The sequence below is a fragment of the Lolium rigidum genome, chromosome 5 (assembly GCF_022539505.1).
Source record: "Lolium rigidum isolate FL_2022 chromosome 5, APGP_CSIRO_Lrig_0.1, whole genome shotgun sequence".
Classification (NCBI taxonomy): domain Eukaryota; kingdom Viridiplantae; phylum Streptophyta; class Magnoliopsida; order Poales; family Poaceae; genus Lolium; species Lolium rigidum.
In genome coordinates this window covers 191,607,258-191,630,952 of record NC_061512.1, presented here as the reverse complement: position 1 = coordinate 191,630,952, position 23,695 = coordinate 191,607,258, and the positions used below count along the sequence as shown (strand labels likewise).

General features: G+C 45.4%; 1 long non-coding RNA gene across 1 annotated transcript; it reads right to left on the bottom strand.

The window, feature by feature from the left end:
• Nucleotides 1-18,462: 18,462 nt before the first annotated feature.
• On the bottom strand, nt 18,463-19,835 carry LOC124657750. The gene is made up of 4 exons (XR_006988824.1): nt 19,611-19,835; nt 18,834-19,056; nt 18,622-18,714; nt 18,463-18,537 (listed from the first exon to the last, which is right to left on the bottom strand). It is a non-coding gene; the product is annotated as an uncharacterized LOC124657750 (long non-coding RNA).
• Nucleotides 19,836-23,695: the final 3,860 nt, after the last annotated feature.

Below are 23,695 nucleotides of genomic sequence, written 5' to 3'. Positions count from 1 at the left end.
GTTGTTATGAAGACATCGTAAATGTACACTTGGACGTTTTTTCCAATCTGCATGGCGAGGCACTTCTGCATCATCCGTTTATATGTTGATCCCGCGTTTTTCAACCCGAAGGGCATTGTTCTGTAGCAGAACACACCGTAAGGGGTTATGAAAGCTGTTTTGACTTCATCCTGTTCTTTCAAGCGGATCTGATTGTAACCAGAATATGCATCGAGGAAGTAAAGACGTTCGCAACCTACCGTGGAATCGATAATTTGGTCGACCCTTGGGAGGGGGAAGTGATCCTTTGGAAAATGTTTATTGAGACACGTGAAATCGACACACATGCAAAGGACTTCAGTGTTTTTCTTCGGGAATAGCACTGGGTTAGCGACACACGTGGCCTCAGTGTGTAGCTCCTTGATGAAACCCGCTTCTTTGAGTTGACGAATTTCAGATAGCATGGCTTTGCGGTTTGGCTCGGAGAATCGTCGGAAAGGTTGTCGAACTGGTCTAGCTCTTGGATCTAGATTGAGGGGGTGCTCGGCAAGTTCCCTGGGTACTCCTGGCATGTCAGGTGGACACCATGCGAAGATTTCCCAGCGCTCACGGAGGAACTCGACGAGCGCGCTTTCCTATGCGCTATCCAAGTTTGTTGCGATAGCTGTCTTCTTTTTGGGATCTGCTGGGTGGATATGCACTTCCTTAGAGTTCTTGGAGGTGTCGAAAGCTTGCTCTTGCATGGATCTACCTCCGTTGGTAACACGTCGTAGTTGGTGGTGAGCTTGGATGCTTAATACTCAGCCTGCATCCCGAAGGTTTCAGATAGCTTGTGAAAGTCCTTGTCGCACTTATCTGCCAGAGCAAAACTTCCTTTGACTGTGATTGGGCCGTTGGGTCTGGGGATCCTCCATTGCAGGTATGTATAATGTGGCACAGCCATGAATCTGGCATATGCGGGTCGTCCCAGGAGAGCATGATATTGTGACGGCCAATCGATAACTTCGAACTCCAGCTTCTCCTTCCTGAAGTTTTCTCGTGTTCCAAACTGTACGTCGAGTAAGATCTGTCCTGGAGGATAATTTGGCTTCTCAGGTGTGATGCCGTGAAAGCGTGTATCCGTTGGTCTCAGATTTGCTAGATAGATATTCATCTTCCGTAACGTATCCGCGTATATGAGAATTAAACTGCCTCCTCCATCTATGAATATGTGGGAGACCTCAAATCCCGCAATCACCGCTGGTAAAATCATAGCTGACTGCCCTGGTCATGGAACTTGAGGTGGGTGGTGCTCTTGGGTGAATCCTATGGCCTGTCCCGACCAATTGAGGTACTCAATGGTTGGTGGAGGCGACTTTTCTGCCATGAACACCTGCCGCAAAATTAATTTCTGCGCTCTGTTCGAGGGTCTGCCTTTCTGTATCATCGACACTGCTCCCGTTGTGTCTATGAAATCGCCGTCATTGCCCGGAGGTGCGGCAAGTTGCAACTGGTGTTGATTTGCGCTGGTAATTGCGGGTGGTGGTGGCAGGTCAATTTCACTCCTTGGCCCCTGCACATACCCCCTGTTTGCTGCTTGCGTGTTGGTATTCTCCGCATACCTTTGCAGAGCTTGAAAAGTTCTACAGTCCTTCTGAAGGTGACCGGAAGTCTTTTTCCCTCATTGTCGAGGTAAAAGCGCATCTGACAAAGCCCGTTCAAAAGTTCTTCGGGTGACATGTTGTATGGTCTTGGAAACCTTGGCCGATTATTTTGTCTGCTGGAACTTGGAGCATCTCTATGATCGTTGCGCTGGTCGTTGCTTCTCTGGTAATCACCCCGATGATTTCCTCCACTGTTTCCTCGGAAGCCAGCCGCTACTTGGCTGGGACTGTCATAATCTGAGAAGTGGCGAAAATGTCGCCTATTTTGATTGCTATTTCTGTTGCGATCCTCGTCGGGTGATCTGTTCCGCTTGTTATGAACAACATCTTCCCCGTCATCCTAGCAATTCGCTATCTCCATTAGGTCAGTTATTGTTCTTGGGTTGGACCTTCCAAATTCCTCGATTAGATCTTTTCTTCGGATTTCTGCAACAAACGCGTCAATTGCTCCTTCGTCTGACACGTTCTCAGCCGAATTTTTTGTGATGCTCCGCCTCTGGATATACATCCTCATTGATTCGTCCGACTTCTGCCTGCAAGTCCTTAGCTATTCTATTGACGCATGTTTCTTGCACGTGGAACGGAAATTCCTCACGAACAAGTCCTCGAAAGTTTCCCAGCTGTTGATGGATCCTTCCGGTAGCTTCTTCATCCAAGATCTTGCGGCTCTGCTGATGTCGTCGTGGTGAACAGACAGATGCCACGGGATGGCTTAAGTTGGGGCCAAATGTGCGCTAGAGGATTCAGGGGAGGGTTTTGGTATGGATGAAGTGGATTCCGGATGGATTCCCGATGAACTTGGCCTTGGCCAGAGGTAGAAGAAGAAGAACACAAGAAAAACTTCACCTCTAGATCTCTCTATTTCCTGATCAAGCAAGGTTACAGTTTTCTGGATACAATGTAGAGCTCAACTATCAGGTAGGACCCTCCCGCGTGGGGTGTTCCCCCTCTCCTTATATAGGGGAGAGGGTGGCTTACAGAGGAAGAAACCCTAGGAAAACCCTAATGGCATCTTTGACTAGACAAACTACTTTACAAAGCCTCTTTGGCTACCGGTGACGCCGGTATGTCTTTAATCAGGAGCGGTGACATCCTCCAGCACCTTTTACGTCATCATCTGCTTTTGCCTCTGAGCTTCGATTAAAGCTGAAGTGCTTCGCTCATCTTTGTCCTCTTGCTCCTTAGAGAATCTTTGACCAGTCTTGCCGACGTGCTACAGTGTAGCCTGTACCGGTAATCCGGTACCTTCCTAGCTCATTCCGGTATACCCCTCCGGGGATACCGGTATAGATTTACTTAGCCAAAAGCCTAGCTTCACAATCCGGAATAATCTTTAAACCGGTATCTTGATAGCTCAAACCATCCGGTTTGGCATGCCTTTGGCATACCGGGGGTCATCCCCCCAACATTAGTCCCCGTAGCTGGTATAGTCCGGCGGATCCTATCCAACGGACCATGTCAGGTTCCCATTAATCAAGGTACCGGTTTAATCCTTCCGGCACGCGGTTCAAGTTTTCCAGCTTCTTTGCCGAACTTATGTCTCTTCATACCGAGCTTTTCCGGCATCATTGTCATTAAACTCTCCTCGGCGAAGTCAAGAATTTCTCGGACACAGTGCCTGTAAGTGACATGCGCATTGTTCCTGACGCAGCAGTGTCAGGGGTCACTTCCCTTCGACTTCTGCGCTAGCATTTATGGCGCCACTGTAGGATAACGTTGCATAGAAAACAAAAATTTTCCTACCGCAAACACGCAATCCAAGCCAAGATGCAATCTAGAAGACGGTAGCAACGAGGGGGTATTGAGTCTCACCCTTGAAGAGATTCCAAAGCCTACAAGATGAGGCTCTTGTTGCTGCGGTAGACGTTCACTTGCCGCTTGCAAAAGCGCGTAGAAGATCTTGATCACGATCGGTTCCGGCGCCACGAACGGGCAGCACCTCCGTACTCGGTCACACGTTCGGTTGTTGATGAAGACGACGTCCACCTCCCCGTTCCAGCGGGCAGCGGAAGTAGTAGCTCCTCTTGAATCCGACAGACACGACGGCGTGGTGTCGGTGGCGGTGGAGAATCCCGGCGGAGCTTCGCTAAGCGTGCGGGGAAGAAGGAGGAGTGGGGCGGCTAGGGTTTGGGGAGAGGGGGTGGCCGGCCTCCAAGGGGTGCGGCCAAGGTGGTGGCTTTGGTGTGGCCGGCCCCCTCCCCTATGCCCCTCATTATATAGGTGGAACCCAAGTGTTGGTGTCCAAGTCTTCGAATAAGACCCGAAACCAAAACCTTCCATAGGAGGGGGCAATCCTAGCCCAACTAGGACTCCCACCCAAAGGTGGGATTCCCACCTCCCATGTGGGGTGGCCGGCCCCCTATGGTGGAGTCCACTTGGGACTCCACCCCATCTAGGGCTGGCCGGCCATGGAGGTGGAGTCCCATGTGGACTCCACCTTCCTTGGTGGTTTCTTCCGGACTTTTCTAGAACCTTCTAGAACCTTCCATAGAACCTTCCGCGACATTTTTATTCACATAAAATGACATCCTATATATGAATCTTATTCTCCGGACCATTCCGAACTCCTCGTGATGTCCGGGATCTCATCCGGGACTCCGAACAAATATTCGAACTCCATTCCATATTCAAATACTACCATTTCAACATCCAACTTTAAGTGTGTCACCCTACGGTTCGTGAACTATGCGGACATGGTTGAGTACTCACTCCGACCAATAACCAATAGCGGGATCCGGAGATCCATAATGGCTCCCACATATTCAACGATGACTTTAGTGATCGAATGAACCATTCACATACAATACCAATTCCCTTTGTCTCGCGATATTTTACTTGTCCGAGGTTTGATCTTCGGTATCACTCTATACCTTGTTCAACCTCGTCTCCCGACAAGTACTCTTTACTCGTACCATGGTATGTGGTCTCTTATGAACTTATTCATATGCTTGCAAGACATTAGACGACATTCCACCGAGAGGGCCCGGAGGATATCTATCCGTCATCGGGATGGACAAATCCCACTTTTGATCCATATGCCTCAACTCATACTTTCCGGATACTTAATCCCACCTTTATAGCCACCCATTTACGCGAGTGGTGTTTGGTGTAATCAAAGTACCTTTCCGGTATAAGTGATTTACATGATCTCATGGTCATAAGGACTAGGTAACTATGTATCGAAAGCTTATAGCAAATAACTTAATGACGAGATCTTATGCTACGCTTAATTGGGTGTGTCCATTACATCATTCATATAATGATATAACCTTGTTATTAATAACATCCAATGTTCATGATTATGAAACTAATCATCCATTAATCAACAAGCTAGTTTAAGAGGCATACTAGGGACTTCTTGTTTGTCTACATATCACACATGTACTAATGTTTCGGTTAATACAATTATAGCATGATATATAAACATTTATCATAAACATAAAGATATAAATAATAACTACTTTATTATTGCCTCTAGGGCATATCTCCTTCGAGTCTCCCACTTGCACTAGAGTCAATAATCTAGTTTACATTTGTAAAGATATAACACCTTGGCCTTATGGTGCTTTATCATGTATTGCTCACGGGAGAGGTTTTTAGTCATCGGATCCGACACGCTCGAAACGTATGTATTTTGTAATTCATTTGCGTCTCAACGCATCACTCATTTCCAAATGAGTTGGCATTAAATATGTTTGATCTTCCGGTGGAACCTTAATTCCGCTGTCCGAAATATATCACTAATATTGTCACACACAATATAGCTTCAAAGTTCCGACTCTGTCGGAACTACACCAAGTTCTCAAAGAACCTCTTGACTTAACATCCTTTGTCATTGTCAAAACAATGACATACTCTGCCTTCTTTTGTAGATTCCGTCACAATATTTAGAACTCTTCTAAATCTAGCATAGACAACTTCTAGCTCATTGTGCTACCTTTTAAACAACACTTAGTCTAATTTGAGATTGAAATTATATTTTATATGTGACAAAAACAATATCGGTGTAACACCTTACAGCGATTTGTTTGTCATTTCTTCATACAAAAATATATATATATATATATATATATATATCCTTAGTTCTTCTAAAGTACTCAAGGATATTCTTACTGTTGTCCAATGATCATCATATGAATCATTCTGGTATATGCTCATAACACTTTATAGCACATGATATCTGATTGTGTACATATTATTCGTGATCTATAATCACTCATGTGTTTTTACTCATTGAGTGTCGGATACACTCAAGTCTTGTTAAACCTTCACATGACAAGAACATTTTCTTAATATTTCTATATTGAACTACTTCAATATCCATCATATGTACTTTGACTTAAACTTATTTATGTGTTTCAATCTATCTTCATAGATCTTGACACTAAATATGTTTCGGTCCAAATCCTTTCATTGAAGTTAATTTTCAATGAAACCTTTTAATCAAGTATATAATTACATCATTTATAACCAACTATATGTCACCTACATAAAGTATTATAAATGTGTCTTAGCGCTCCCACTTAATTTCTTGCAAATGCAAGCTTCTTCATCGTCTCTGATGAAATCAAAAACTCTTTGACTATTTCATCTGGTGAAGATTCCAACTCCGTGATACTTACTTCATCCAATTGAAGCTTATATACCTATCTAGTATTCCACGGACCAGCAAAACTCTTGGTTGTATCTTGTATACATACTTCTGTTAAGTAGTGTATTTTGCCATCCTACTAGCATATCTCATAAGAGAAATATGTAGTGATTACTAGAATAATCCACATAGACTATAAGCATTGCTACGGAAGATCTAATCTTATCGTATTCAACTCTTTGAACTTTGTCGTAAACAATTTTTCGATAAGTCAAGCTTTCTTCAAGGATATTTCATCCAAGTCTATCAATTTCATAGATCCATTTACTTTCATAAAGTATTCATCTATCTTGGATTTCATGGCGCATGGCCATTTTAATGGAGTCAGGGCCCATCATAACTTCTTTGTTTTGTAGTTGGTTTATCATTGTTCAAAATCAATCCTTTGTCCACAAATCATTTATTTGATCACAAAGTAAACCATACCTACAAGGTTCAATATGTACTTCGATCTCTATGGCTAAAACACTTTGTAGTCATGAGAGCCATGATCGTCGTGGCCGCTTCCGAAACCAATTCCGATGCTCGCGCTACTCGATCATTATGCTCGGGTTCATAAACCTTATCAAATTATATTGTCCTCCCACTCAAATATTTCACTCGAAACAATTTCTCGGAAATAAGAAACATTGACAAACACTTTTGTCTTTGTCTCGTGGGAAGAATTCCCAATTAAATCTCTGGGATAACCAACAAAGACATTCATCCGATTTTGGTTGACTATTAGGGTTTATACCCATGCCATAACTTGTATGGTGTCATTTCAACGGATCATGATGATGCTCTATTCAGTGTAAAAGCGGTAGTCACTAAAGCATAATCCACAAAAATATAATGGCGTCATAATATTTTATCTCATCATTAATCCAACATGGTTTGGATACATATCTCGGATACTATATCATCATTATGATACTCCAAGAAATGTGAGTAGTAGAACAATTTCATAACTCTCTTAGATGTTCGCTAAAACTCGTAATTCAAATATTTCCACCATGATCCAATCATAAATATTTGATTTTTCTATTACGATGATTTCCACTTCATGCTGAAATTTATTTGAATCCTATTCAAATGTTTCAAACTTTTCCTTATTGAATATATCCACATATATACTCAATTCATTGTTTGAAAGTTTTCATGAAGTAGAAGAATCTTCCGCACACAACTATGCCCAGTGAACCACATATATCATTATGTATGTTTTCACTAAGTTAGTTGCCCGTTCAACTCTTCGGCCTATGAACGGTATTTCAGTCATTACCTTTTAGAAAAGATTTTGCAAGTGCCAAACGATTCAACAAATCGAATGACTCCAAAAATCCATTTGCATGGAGTTCCTTCATGCGATCCTTTCTAACATGACCTAAATTGCGGTTCCACAAATAAGTGGAATTCAAATCATTTGCCTTATGGCATTTTTAGCGTCATTGTTATGTATGTGTGTTTCACCATTAAGATTTATAATAACTTATCCATCATACATGGAGTAATGTCATAATTTGAACAACTCATTGTTTTCATTTGACCAGAGCAAAATAACAATTATTAAGTTCTTTATTATAAATTCTAAGGGTTAGATAGAATGCCAACGATGAACATAATAACACTTTATTTTTTGTTCCGAGCGTGCATTCCTATCATATTCCTTGTCAGTCACTTAGGCCATTGAATTCTTGTATTGCGTTGTTTTTGTATGACACTTCATACCAACCAATATAGTACTAATACCCAAGAATTTCATAGTGTGACCTAACTAGGAATACAATCATAACATGTATATCATTTATATACACCCGAGCTAGACTTTCTAGTCTTTTGTTTCTTCTCGCCAAAATATCTTTGCAGCTTTCTCTTTTAGCTTTCCTCATTATTCAGAAAAACACTTCAACATTAATAACTTCTAGGTTTGTTGGTCCGATACCAATAACCTTGAGGTTCTTATTTTGAAGTTGATCATCATATGACAAGTGTTCCGGATTTCACTATTAGTAACCTTGTAATATGATGAACAATTTCACTCATAATTTTATCCATCATATCATGACAACTTTCCGAGACCATGTCTGTACATGCTAGGCTCGTAAAGTTTTAACCTTGGTATTTGCATGTGCAAATCTAGCTTGCACCCGTTGTATGCACACGTAGAATCTATCACACCCGATCATCACGTGATGCTTCGAAACGACGAGTCTTAGCAACGGTGCATATTAAGGATGGTCACTTCATGGATATGCGAATATCGTTAGTGCCCCAATAGTTGGAGGATTGTGACGCCTTGCGTCTTCAACCTTCGTACATTCCCATAAAACTTATGAGTTTATGTAGTCTCACCAAATTATATTCTATCATCTTGCAATAAGGTCTTAGATATCACATATATCTCATACCTTGATTATTTGTGAAAACTAAATTTTCAGCTCCTTACTTTTCAAACAAATTTGAACTTCAAGTTTTCCGGAGACAAGATAACTTTAGGTACTAATTGAAACCATAACTCTTTGAATCAACAATGTGAGGTTTACTAAAAGTTTGCAATAGGACTTAATCAATTCTTGATTCTTTAACAATACGATACCAAACCGTAAAGTTTCTTGTCAGATTTTAACAAGTATTTCTATCTCAATTACAAGACTAGCGCATAGTAGTAAACGGATGCCAATACTACAAAATTAATTCAAAATACTACTGAGACCAAGTTTATGATAATTAGTTCATGTTTTAATCTAATTACTAATGAACTCCCACTTAATACAACATCCCTCATAGTTGTTAAGTGGTACACGATCCACATCCACTACACCAAAACCGATCATCACGTGAGATGATGTAGCTTCAATGGTGAACATCAACATGTTGATCATATCATCCATATGACTCGTGTTCAACCTTTCGGTTTCCATTGTCCCGAGGCCATGTCTGTACATGCTAGGCTCGTCAAGCAAACCCAAGTATTCTGCGTGTGCAACATGGCTTACACCCGTTGTATATGAACGTTGAATCTATCACATCCGATCATCACGAGATGCTTCGAAACGACGAACTTTGGCAACGGTGCATACGAGGGGAGAACACTTTATTATCTTGATATTAATGTGAGGGATCATCTTATAATGCTACCGTCGCGATCTAAGCAAAATAAGATGCATAAAGGATTAACATCACATGCAGTTCATATGTGATATGATATGGCCCTTTTGTCTTTGTGCCTTCGATCTTCATCTCCAAAGCACGGACATGATCTCCATCATCAACGGGCATGATCTCCATCATCGTCGGCGTAGCGTCAAGGTTCTTGGCGCCGTCTTCATGGTTGTTCACCTCATGTAGCAACTATTACAACTACTTTGAAAAACTACTCAACATGAAAATTAAAGACAACCATAAGGCTCCTGCCGGTTGCCACAATACAATAATGATCATCTCATACATATTCATCATCATATTATGGCCATATCACATCACCAAACCCCTGCAAAAACAAGTTAGACGCTCTCTAATTTGGTTTGCATATTTTACGTGGTTTAGGGTTTTCGATATAGATCTAATCTACCTACGAACATGAACCACAACGTTGATACTAATGTTGTCAATAGAAGAGTAAATTGAATCTTTACTATAGTAGGAGAGACAGACACCCGCAAAGCCTCTTATGCAATACAAGTTGCATGTCGAACGAGGAACAAGTCTCATGAACGCGGTCATGTAAAGTTAGTCCGAGCCGCTTCATCCCACTATGCCATAAAGATGCAAAGTACTCAACTAAAGATAACAAGAGCATCAACGCCCACAAAACCATTGTGTTCTACTCGTGCAACCATCTATGCATAGACCTGGCTCTGATACCACTGTAGGATAACGTTGCATAGAAAACAAAAATTTTCCTACCGCAAACACGCAATCCAAGCCAAGATGCAATCTAGAAGACGGTAGCAACGAGGGGGTATTGAGTCTCACCCTTGAAGAGATTCCAAAGCCTACAAGATGAGGCTCTTGTTGCTGCGGTAGACGTTCACTTGCCGCTTGCAAAAGCGCGTAGAAGATCTTGATCACGATCGGTTCCGGCGCCACGAACGGGCAGCACCTCCGTACTCGGTCACACGTTCGGTTGTTGATGAAGACGACGTCCACCTCCCCGCTCCAGCGGGCAGCGGAAGTAGTAGCTCCTCTTGAATCCGAAAGCACGACGGCGTGGTGTCGGTGGCGGTGGAGAATCCCGGCGGAGCTTCGCTAAGCGTGCGGGGAAGAAGGAGGAGTGGGGCGGCTAGGGTTTGGGGAGAGGGGGTGGCCGGCCTCCAAGGGGTGCGGCCAAGGTGGTGGCTTTGGTGTGGCCGGCCCCTCCCCTATGCCCCTCATTATATAGGTGGAACCCAAGTGTTGGTGTCCAAGTCTTCGAATAAGACCCGAAACCAAAACCTTCCATAGGAGGGGGCAATCCTAGCCCAACTAGGACTCCCACCCAAAGGTGGGATTCCCACCTCCCATGTGGGGTGGCCGGCCCCCTATGGTGGAGTCCACTTGGGACTCCACCCCATCTAGGGCTGGCCGGCCATGGAGGTGGAGTCCCATGTGGACTCCACCTTCCTTGGTGGTTTCTTCCGGACTTTTCTAGAACCTTCTAGAACCTTCCATAGAACCTTCCGCGACATTTTTATTCACATAAAATGACATCCTATATATGAATCTTATTCTCCGGACCATTCCGGAACTCCTCGTGATGTCCGGGATCTCATCCGGGACTCCGAACAAATATTCGAACTCCATTCCATATTCAAATACTACCATTTCAACATCCAACTTTAAGTGTGTCACCCTACGGTTCGTGAACTATGCGGACATGGTTGAGTACTCACTCCGACCAATAACCAATAGCGGGATCCGGAGATCCATAATGGCTCCCACATATTCAACGATGACTTTAGTGATCGAATGAACCATTCACATACAATACCAATTCCCTTTGTCTCGCGATATTTTACTTGTCCGAGGTTTGATCTTCGGTATCACTCTATACCTTGTTCAACCTCGTCTCCCGACAAGTACTCTTTACTCGTACCATGGTATGTGGTCTCTTATGAACTTATTCATATGCTTGCAAGACATTAGACGACATTCCACCGAGAGGGCCCCGAGTATATCTATCCGTCATCGGGATGGACAAATCCCACTTTTGATCCATATGCCTCAACTCATACTTTCCGGATACTTAATCCCACCTTTATAGCCACCCATTTACGCAGTGGTGTTTGGTGTAATCAAAGTACCTTTCCGGTATAAGTGATTTACATGATCTCATGGTCATAAGGACTAGGTAACTATGTATCGAAAGCTTATAGCAAATAACTTAATGACGAGATCTTATGCTACGCTTAATTGGGTGTGTCCATTACATCATTCATATAATGATATAACCTTGTTATTAATAACATCCAATGTTCATGATTATGAAACTAATCATCCATTAATCAACAAGCTAGTTTAAGAGGCATACTAGGGACTTCTTGTTTGTCTACATATCACACATGTACTAATGTTTCGGTTAATACAATTATAGCATGATATATAAACATTTATCATAAACATAAAGATATAAATAATAACTACTTTATTATTGCCTCTAGGGCATATCTCCTTCAGCCACACCGGATCCTCGGCGTCATTCCGGATCCGTGTGGTCTCCCTGTGTCTTTATGTTTTCTGCGCGTGTATCGTTGCGCCACGTGGCGGCCCAGCGGTTGCTGGCCCACTACTTCTCCTCCCTATTTAAGGGCGGAGCGGTTCCTTCTCCTCTTCTTCTCCGCACTCACCACTTCTCACGCGCTCTGAGCTCTTTGCCCCTTGCGCTCCCGCCGTCGCCGTTCGCCGCCAGAGCGTTGCTCCCCGACGAACTTCCGCAGCAACTCCACCGAGTTCCGCTGTGCAGAGAGTCTCCGCAGCGCTTCCGCTGTTGCTGCATCGGGCGCCCCTTGGCAACCTCTGCTCTTCTTCCTCGCCAGTCCTCGTAGACGACTTCGAGTTAGCCCCATCTCTGGCGACCGTCGTCCTCAACGTCTTCCGCCGCCCCAGGTTAGCCTCAATGCCTCTTTGCTCTCTTCTTTTTTGCTTTCTAGTTCTTGGGCCGGTAGGGGATTTACCTTCCTTTTCTTTTGGTTTTTCTCTTATTCATAGATCTTCGCGTGAGGCTAGATCTTGGGAAATCTGTTTTTAGGTAGATTTGAGCGTCCTTAGACCGGTATGTCTTCTGAAGAATATCTTTCCGAATCTGCCGGCAGCAGCCATCACAGCGAGGCCTCTGACGGGCTCGAGGCTGAACTTGCCCGGATGGAAGCTTCCTCATCCGCTCCGGAAGCCGGTTCCGGATGGGGCCAGGAGGCCAGCAGCTCCGGCCAAGGTTCCGGAATGGACTTGGCTACGATCACCCACGGAGCCTAGAAGGGCTAAGACGTGATGCAGCTGGAGATTGATTGGCTGTACCGCTCCCAGAGGATACCGGCACAGGTGTCTTGCCGGATTCCACGCGACGAGGTGGAACCCGCGCCTGAACCCGGAGAGTTCGTAGTTTTCCTTGCTCACTTCGAGCGCGGCTTCGGCCTTCCGGCCTCCGATTTCTTTCGCCAATTTCTTGACTTTTACCAACTCCAACCTCATCACCTTCATGGCAATGCCATTTTTTATCTTTCTTGCTTTGTGTCTTTCATGGAAGCTTACATAGGTCTCCTCCCTACTCGCAAAGCTTTCGCTCGCTTCTTCTGCCTTCGGATCAACTCGGTCCAAGGAAAAAACATTCCCAAACCCAAACCTCCGGTTCAATGCGGACCTTGCATTGTGGGCGCCCGCCAGGGGAGCCCTTTCTTCAAATTCTCCGGTCTGGATTCATGCCGGGCATGGCAAGAGACCTTCTTTTATGTGAGGAACAAGGGCGCTGTCGGGGGGAAGACCCGGGGTAGGGGAAAGGAATAAGAACAACCGGCTCAAGGCCTTTCGGCCCGCGGCAAAGGCCGGCTGAGGAGCAGCCGGCTCGAGCCGTGGCCGACTGCCTTGGGAGCCGGCTGGATCAAAGTCCACGCTGGCCCGGCCGCAGCCGACTGCGCTGTGGCTGAGCTGGATTCAACTTGCTATATCCGGCTTGGTTTGATTCTCCTTGACATTGTCCGGGTTGGTAAGGCTTGCAGGAGAAGGAACTGGAAAGGTAGTCCGGCTTCCAAAGTCCACGATGATCTCACTCTCCGTAAAGGGTGGGGCACTGTAGAGCAATAGTGCCTCCGCTGGACAGGTCGTCATGGCACCGTACGGCTACAGGTCATGATGGCGACAGGGACACCTCCTCTCCATACCGCTGACTCCGGCAGATGGATGGGACAGGCCATGAGGCCTCAACGGCTCCTGACGTCAACGCCTCGGGAAGGAGCGGAAGCCGAAGCCGGCCAGCCGGCCAGTAGGTCATAGGGACTCTTATGTAAAATGCCAGCGTCTATATAAGCTGCACGACCCCTCTCGTGCGGGGGACGACTGATCACTTCTTACTCATTCTAGTCTTAGCGCTGCCCTGTGAGAGAGACCTTCGTCTACCTTAGCCTCCCAGGAGCAGCCGGATACAGCTCTAGGAGCACCATTGTACTGTGATACATCTTATACACTCATAGCAGGAGTAGAGGTGTTATCTCCACCGGAGGGCCTCTAACCTGGGTACGTCGCCGTGTCGCTCGTGCCCATACCCGCATCCGGATACCGCCGTGAGACCAACTAGGAACCACCTTCTTTAGCCACCCTATGGCATATGCCGTGACGATACCACGACAGGCGCCGCAGATTTTATCAATCTGCCGGCCTACAATCCGGAAACGCCAACGAAGGCCAACTGGGGCTACAATCCGGGGACTGGCCATATCGAAACCAACCGGATTGTTCGGTTCCTGGAGAAGCTCAAGAAGGACACGGACATCTGTTCTGATGATATCATCCGCGCGTTCATCTCACGCCGGGTGCTTCCCCTCCAGCATCGGGTTCACAAGATGAGCCAGATGTGCGGCCCTCGCGATCCCACTAAGATCACCAGCTGCACACTAAGCAAAGAGGACGTGGTCCTCAAAGGCTAGGCAAATTTGCCAAACCGACATGCCGATGGATTGGGAGTGGGGCTTCCTTCCCCTCAGCTCCACTAACCCTCCAACTGCCGAAGTAAGACCTTATGCAATCCGGATTGTTTTTCCGGTAGCCTTTTGATGTGTAGCTAACTATCTTTTTCTTTTCTTTTACAGGCCTGCGAACGCTTCCCTCGCATTACTGCGGAGGCACGAGGCCCTTGCTGCAAGCGCGACTTGGACGAGGTGGACCCGGATCCTTACGTGGCCTGGACCAAACTCAAGATGGGCCGGACCCACACTTCGCGCCCCGGTAACTTTTCAACCAATGACTCCGGTTCTGACGATGAGGTCACTGTTCTTGAGGTACTTTCTTCTTTCGCTTTCTTATCTATTGTTTTTCTGTAGATCTGCCCTCAGCCAGCGCCAACCCACAGGTTGTGGAGCGCGCCACCCCGTTGCAGGCCGAGGTTTGGCCAGGAGTTCCTGGAGAAACTGGCCTCTCGAGGCCAGAAGAAGAAGGCTCCGGCGCCCGAAGCCGGCTCGAGCGACGCTCCTCCTGCTAAGCGCTCCCGGAAGGAAGTTGGCGGGAAGATGGTCACCACGAAGCATTACCGGAAGAAGGGAATGCCGGTTGCTTCCGGGTAAGCTTCCGTTTCTTTTTTCCTTTTGTTTCGTGAGTTTCTTTTTTCTGGTTTCTTTTTCCAACTCCCTCTTTTTCTTTCTTTTCAGCCCCGCGCTCAGCATCACCAAGAGCGCAACTAGCATGAGGCCGGAAGGCTCTGAGGATGCCGCCAGGGCCTCACCTCCTCCTAAGGCAAGCCCGGTACCATCTGGTGCCGGCAAATCCTCTGCCTCCACTCTGGGAGGCAACACAAGTACGGGGCGCGCGGCCCCTGAACCTACAGATCACCGCGTGGAGGAGGAACTCGTTTCCCCTCCAGAAGCCCAAGACGCCGGTGCCAGCAACACCGGCGCCGAGACTGAAGATGCCGGGAGGGCGGAACCTATGGTTCCTCCCGTCCCGAAGAAGAAAAAGAAGAAGGCAACTGCCTCCCCCTCCAAGACCGTGCCGGATCCTTCCGCGCCGGCAAGTTCTGCTCCGGCAAAGGAGGCACCTCAAGCTCCCGCGCCAACCAAAACAACGCCAACATCTCCTCCGGCAACCTCAGCCGGCAATCCAGCTGCCGCCAGAGGGCGCCAAGCTCACTGCGCAGGAACTTGCCGCGGTGGTTACGGCGGCCACCGCTCCTTCCTCCGGCTCGCAGTCCCTCGTACCGCACGTCGGCCGCGCCGCTGTTGCGGCCGGTGAAACGGCCTCAACACAGGCGGGCCGGATCACCGAGCTCCACCGCGGAGGAGCTGACCTGGGCCATTTGCTTGATTACGCTGAAAAGTGGAATCAGGCAGATCTGTCGCCAGCGACGCGCGGCCTCGGGAAGGACAAGCTGCCGGTGATCGACCCAGCGGGCCCTCGGAGCACCGGGCAACACCTTGGCCGGCTTCGGCGCGTGATACGTCTCCGACGTATCGATAATTTCTTATGTTCCATGCCATATTATTGATGATACCTACATGTTTTATGCACACTTTATGTCATATTCGTGCATTTTCTGGAACTAACCTATTAACAAGATGCCGAAGAGCCGGTTCTCGTTTCTCGCTGTTTTGGTTCCGAAATCCTAGTAAAGAAATATTCTCGGAATTGGACGAAATCAAGACCCGAGTCCCTATTTTTCCCGGAGCCTTCCGAACACCCGAGAGCCGCCGGAGAAGCCCTGGGGCCCCACACCACACCCTGGCGCGGCCAGAGGGGGGGCCGCGCCGCCCTATGGTGTGGGCCCCCCAGGCCCCCTCCGAGGCTGCCCTTCCGCCTATTTAATGCCTCCGTCGCGAAAACCCTGAGACGAAGAACCACGATACGGAAAACCTTCCAGAGTCACCGCCATCGCGAAGCCAAGATCTGGGGGACAGGAGTCTCTGTTCCGGCACCCTGCCGGAACGGGGAAGTGCCCCCGGAAGGCTTCTCCATCGACACCGCTGCCATCTCCACCGCCATCTTCATCACCGCTGCTGCTCCCATGAGGAGGGAGTAGTTCTCCATCGAGGCTCGGGGCTGTACCGGTAGCTATGTGGTTCATCTCTCTCCTATGTGCTTCAATACAATAATCTCATGAGCTGCCTTACATGATTGAGATTCATATGATGATGCTTGTAATCTAGATGTCACTATGCTAGTCAAGTGCGTTTTACTTATGTGATCTCCGGAGACTCCTTGTCCCACGTGTGTAAAGGTGACAGTGTGTGCACCGTGTGGGTCTCTTAGGCTATATTTCACAGAATACTTACTCACTGTTATGAATGGCATAGTGAAGTGCTTATTTATATCTCTTTATGATTGCAATGTATTTTGTATCACAATTTATCTATGTGCAACTCTAGCAATGTTATTAAAGTAGTTTTATTCCTCCTGCACGGTGTAATGGTGACAGTGTGTGCATCCGTGTTAGTACTTGGCGTATGCTATGATTATGATCTCTTGTAGATTATGATGTTAACTATTGCTATGATAGTATTGATGTGTATTATTCCTCCTACATAGCATGAAGGTGACAGTGTGCATGCTATGTTAGTACTTGGTTTAGTCGAATTGATCTTTCATGCACTCTAAGGTTATTTAAATATGAACATTGAATTGTGGAGCTTGTTAACTCCGGCATTGAGGGTTCGTGTAATCCTACGCAATGTGTTCATCATCCAACAAGAGTGTAGAGTATGCATTTATCTATTCTCGTTATGTGATCAAAGTTGAGAGTGTCCACTAGTGAAAGTCTAATCCCTAGGCCTTGTTCCTAAATATCGCTATCGTCTGCTTGTTTCTTGTTTCTTTGCGTTACTACTTCGCTGCGTTACTACTTAGCGTTACTACTTGCTTGTTTACTTGTCTCGGGCAAAGCACTTTTCTGGTGCCGTTGCTACTACTTATTCATACCACCTGTATTTCACTATCTCTTCGCCGAACTAGTGCACCTATTAGGTGTGTTGGGGACACAAGAGACTTCTTGCTTTGTGGTTGCAGGGTTGCATGAGAGGGATATCTTTGACCTCTTCCTCCCTGAGATCGATAAATCTTGGGTAATCCACTTAAGGGAAACTTGCTGCTGTTCTACAAACCTCTGCTCTTGGAGGCCCAACACTGTCTACAAGAATAGAAGCTCCCGTAGACATCAAGCACTTTTCTGGCGCCGTTGCCGGGGAGGAAAGGTAAAAGGCTCTCATACTCCGGTCCCAGGTATAAGTACTTTTCTGTTACCGTTGTGTGTGTGCTCGAAGCTATTTCCTTTAGATCCTGCAATTGCATCTTTTTGTTTCTTGTTTACACTAGTTTGGCATAATGGACAACAATGAGCTTCTTATTCTATTTCCTGATTTAAGACATGGATGGTTTGATGCGAAAATTAAAAAACCTATGGAATCTTATTTGCATGCTGGTAGTAATATTAGTATGAACGCTTTGAACACCATTGTTGCTAATGATATACTCCCTCCGTTCATAAATATAAGACGTCGGGGAGTTCTTCCGACCAGGTGAAAAAGCTACGAAAAGACATCGATACCCTTGTCAAAAAATTGGATCCCGATCTTGATTCCCCCATCGTCTCCCACCGGAGTTGATCCTTCACGGCATCTCCTCCTCCCGCAGCCAGCTCCCCATCCCCACCGGAATTGATTCTCCCCGGCAATCTCCTCCGCCAGCCAGCTCCTCCCCCAGGAAGAATCGATCCTCCCCATCAAGGAGGCGCGCGTGGCCCAGCTCGCCACACGATCCACGCGTGCGCCTCCAGCTCCGATCGATCCACGGGCGCGTCCCCAATTCCATGTCCATCGATCGATCCGCCGAGCTCGTTCACCTCCAGGGTGATCACCCAGCTGTACTACAGGTCCGATACATCCATTGGCTCGTTGCCCAGCTGCACTCCAGCTCCGATCGATCGACGGGGGCGTCGCCCAGCTGCACTCTAGGTCGCCCAGCTCGCTGCTGCAGTTCCCTGAAGCTGGCCGCCGTCCAATTGCCAGAAGCTCGCCTACCAAGTGGTTGAGATGATCACATCATGCCTCTCCTTTTGGGTGAAGAGATCGCTGCTTGGGTTGAACTGCGAACCATTCTTGCCAGGGCTTACCACTGCAAACATTAAAGCATTGGAGAAGTCAGATTCAGTGCAGTTTTCAATTGATACTTGAGGATTCAGAGCACAATGATTCTTACGAGGTAGACAAGGAAAGGCAGGAGCGGGTATGGTAGTGAGAAGCGTAGGTTCTTGGTGCTTCACTCCAGCTCCTTGTACACATTCTCGGTGATCTGCATCCACAAGGGTACATCAGTTGTAAGCAATTAAGCATGGTTATGGATTTAAGGATTTGGCACTCAATGCTCACTAATACTTTTGTGTCCCTGTGTCAATATAGAAGAAGACATACCTCTTTCACATGCTTTTCAAGGCCACTGAAGTTGAGATTTGCTTCGCCGTGGTAATCCATCACGTCATTTTGTAGCTCTCCAGTGGATCTTTCAAGCCTATAGCAATAGCTCCAGCTGCGACAGCCTTCCGCTGATGACATTCAGCGGATTCACCAAGTTCTCTACTTGCTTCTTCATGCAGTTCTCAAACTCCAGAAGCTTAAGTTTTGGGGCTACATTTAACTGCAAGTAGCAGTCAGTTTAGTACCAACCATTGTAACTCAGAAAAAGAGATTTGTTGATCAGCTCACGATATGGCATAGGAGCAAGCCTCAGTACACTCAAACAGAAAAATGAATTGGAATGATAAAACATACAGTAGCACCAGCTTACAGAAAAATAAACAATTGTTGTCATGTGCTGAAACAATTGTTCATGTTCTGGGCTTCTGGCATCTTTAACTTGAAAAGTAAACATGGAGTAGATTGTAAAGCATTCGCATTCAGCATTCGTAAAGCACAGAAATGTACTGCAGTCATTACTTATGTGTAGCAACCAAGAAGTATTTCTGAATGCACTATCAGTTTTAGGGTAGGCATGTGACAAATGAGCAGCTCGGCATCTCTTACTGACAAAAGAATATCCATGTGATGCAGCTAGGCATGTTTGTTCCAAGTTCCATGTTTCACATGATAAATGAGCAGCTCGGTTCATAACCATGTTATGCAGCCTGTTGATGCTGTTCCTAAACAGAATTGCAATGAAATCTATGCAGGGAGGGAAGGCCGGCAACATACCCTTGTGGCACCTGTACTTGAATTTCACTGCGGGCTCGCCTGGGTGCATCCATGCCCGTCGATGCAGGTCTGGCAGACCTGCCCGCCTCCATGCCCGTCGGGACGAGGTAGGATCAGCTCGGGGAGGAGCTTGGGAGGAAGCAGTAGCTCCGGGCAACAGCAGCTCGGGGAGGAGCTTGGGAGGAAGCAGCAACTCTGGGCAGCAGCAGCTCCTCCGTGTCTCCCTCTCACGGATACCACCGTCCACGACGCCCCCGCCGGCCACATCCATGATTGTAACTCGTCCCCGACGTCGTCTCGACAGATCGGGCACCGACGAAGTAGATCCGGCCGTTGGAGAAGGAAAAGAACCCATTTTGATCTGAAACTCCATGTGGCAGGGAGAGGAAGGGAGAGGGCGCCTCGGCGAGCGCTGTCGTGCGAGGAGGGATTGGGTGGAGCGGGTGGAGAGGGAGAGGGCTCCTCGGCCAGGGAGTGAGAGGGCGACGTCGCCGTCGTCGCGAGGGAGGGAGAGGGATCCCGGCGAGGAGGGAGCGGGTGGAGCAGGTGGCGACCGAGCGAGTCGTGCAAGGGGAGGGGTAAAACCGGAAACTCGGAAAAATTCATAGCGTGACGAAAGTTGGCCTAAGTTTCCTCAACGTCTTACATTTCTGCACGGAGGGAGTAGAAAGTTCTAAGCTTGGGGAAGCTGGTTTTCACGATCTTTTTAGTCTCCCAAGCATTGAGGAGAAAATTTTCTTTGATGATACTTTGCCTCCTATTTATGATGATTATAATAGTGGTCTTTTGGTACAACCTGCTATGGAGAGTAAATTTTGTTGTGATTATACTATGCCTCCTACACTTGATGAGAATAATAATGATAGCTACTTTGTTGAATTTGCTCCCACTATTACTAATAAAATTGACTATGCCTATGTGGAGAGTAATAATTTTATGGATGAGACTCATGATAAGAATTCTTTATGTGATAGTTATATTGTTGAGTTTGCTCATGATGCTACTGAAAGTTATTATGAGAGAGGAAAATATGGTTGTAGAAATTTTCATGTTACTAAAACACCTCTCTATGTGCTGAAATTTTTGAAGCTACACTTGTTTGATCTTCCTATGCTTGTTACTTTGTTCCTCATGAACTTGTTTATTTACAAGATTCCTATGCATAGGAAGCATGTTAGACTTAAATGTGTTTTGAATTTGCCTCTTGATGCTCTCTTTTGCTTCACATACTATCTCTTGCGAGTGCATCATTAAAACTGCTGAGCCCATTTTAATGGCTATAAAGAAAAGAACTTCTTGGGAGATAACCCATGTGTTATTTTGCTACAGTACTTTGTTTTATATTTGTGTCTTGGAAGTTGTTTACTACTGTAGCAACCTCTCCTTATCTTAGTTTTGTGTTTTGTTGTGCCAAGTAAAGTCTTTGATAGTAAAGTAAGTACTAGATTTGGATTACTGCGCAGTTCCAGATTTCTTTGATGTCACGAATCTGGGTCTACCTCCCTGTAGGTAGCTCAGAAAATTAAGCCAATTTACGTGCATGATCCTCAGATATGTACGCAACTTTCATTAAATTTGGGCATTTTCATTTGAGCAAGTCTGGTGGCCTAATAAAATCCATCTTTACGGACTGTTCTGTTTTAACAGATTCTGCCTTTTTATTTCGCATTGCCTCTTTTGCTATGCTGGATGAATTTCTTTGATCCATTAATGTCCAGTAGCTTTATGCAATGTCCAGAAGTGTTAAGAATGATTGTGTCACCTCTGAACATGTGTATTTTTATTGTGCACTAACCCTCTAATGAGTTGTTTCGAGTTTGGTGTGGAGGAAGTTTTCAAGGATCAAGAGAGGAGTATGATGCAATATGATCAAGGAGAGTGAAAGCTCTAAGCTTGGGGATGCCCCGGTGGTTCACCCCTGCATATTCTAAGAAGACTCAAGCGTCTAAGCTTGGGGATGCCCAAGGCATCCCCTTCTTCATCGACAACATTATCGGGTTCCTCCCCGAAACTATATTTTTATTCCGTCACATCTTATGCACTTTGCTTGGAGCGTCGGTTTGTTTTTGTTTTTTGTTTTGTTTGAATAAAATGGATCCTAGCATTCACTTTGTGGGAGAGAGACACGCTCCGCTGTAGCATATGGACAAGTATGTCCTTAGGCTCTACTCATAGTATTCATGGCGAAGTTTCTTCTTCGTTAAATTGTTATATGGTTGGAATTGGAAAATACTACATGTAGTAATTCTAAAATGTCTTGGATAATTTGATACTTGGCAATTGTTGTGCTCATGTTTAAGCTCTTGCATCATATACTTTGCACCCATTAATGAAGAAACACTTAGAGCTTGCTAATTTGGTTTGCATATTTGGTTTCTCTAGAGTCTAGATAACATCTAGTATTGAGTTTTGAACAACAAGGAAGACGGTGTAGAATCTTATAATGTTTACAATATGTCTTTTATGTGAGTTTTGCTGTACCGTTCATCCTTGTGTTTGTTTCAAATAACCTTGCTAGCCTAAACCTTGTATCGAGAGGGAATACTTCTCATGCATCCAAAATACTTGAGCCAACCACTATGCCATTTGTGTCCACCATACCTACCTACTACATGGTATTTATCCGCCATTCCAAAGTAAATTGCTTGAGTGCTACCTTTAAAATTCCATCATTCACCTTTGCAATATATAGCTCATGGGACAAATAGCTTAAAAACTATTGTGGTATTGAATATGTACTTATGCACTTTATCTCTTATTAAGTTGCTTGTTGTGCGATAACCATGCTTCAGGGGACGCCATCAACTATTCTTTGTTGAATATCATGTGAGTTGCTATGCATGTCCGTCTTGTCCGAAGTAAGAGAGATCTACCACCTTAATGGTTGGAGCATGCATATTGTTAGAGAAGAACATTGGGCCGCTAACTAAAGCCATGAATCATGGTGGAAGTTTCAGTTTTGGACATATATCCTCAATCTCATATGAGAATAATAATTGTTGTCACATGCTTATGCATTAAAGAGGAGTCCATTATCCGTTGTCCATGTTGTCCCGGTATGGATGTCTAAGTTGAGAATAATCAAAAGCGAGAAATCCAAAATGCGAGCTTTCTCCTTAGACCTTTGTACGGGCGGCATGGAGGTACCCCATTGTGACACTTGGTTAAAACATGTGCATTGCAAAGATCCGGTAGTCCAAGCTAATTAGGACAAGGTGCGGGCACTATTAGTATACTATGCATGAGGCTTGCAACTTGTAAGATATAATTTACATAACTCATATGCTTTATTACTACCGTTGACAAAATTGTTTCATGTTTTCAAAATAAAAGCTCTAGCACAAATATAGCAATCGATGATTTCCTCTTTGAAGGACCATTCTTTTTACTTTTATGTTGAGTCAGTTCACCTATCTCTCTCCACCTCAAGAAGCAAACACTTGTGTGAACTGTGCATTGATTCCTACATACTTGCATATTGCACCTGTTATATTACTCTATGTTGACAATTATCCATGAGATATACATGTTACAAGTTGAAAGCAACCGCTGAAACTTAATCTTCCTTTGTGTTGCTTCAATACCTTTACTTTGATTTATTGCTTTATGAGTTAACTCTTATGCAAGACTTATTGATGCTTGTCTTGAAGTACTATTCATGAAAAGTCTTTTCTTTATGATTCACTTGTTTACTCATGTCATTACCATTGTTTTGATCGCTGCATTCATTACATATGTTTACAAATAGTATGATCAAGGTTATGATGGCATGTCACTTAAGAAATTATCTTTGTTATCGTATTACCTGCTCGGGACGAGCAGAACTAAGCTTGGGGATGCTTGATACGTCTCCGACGTATCGATAATTTCTTATGTTCCATGCCATATTATTGATGATACCTACATGTTTTATGCACACTTTATGTCATATTCGTGCATTTTCCGGAACTAACCTATTAACAAGATGCCGAAGAGCCGGTTCCTGTTTTCTGCTGTTTTTGGTTCCGAAATCCTAGTAAAGAAATATTCTCGGAATTGGACGAAATCAAGACCCGGGTCCCTATTTTTCCCGGAGCCTTCCGAGA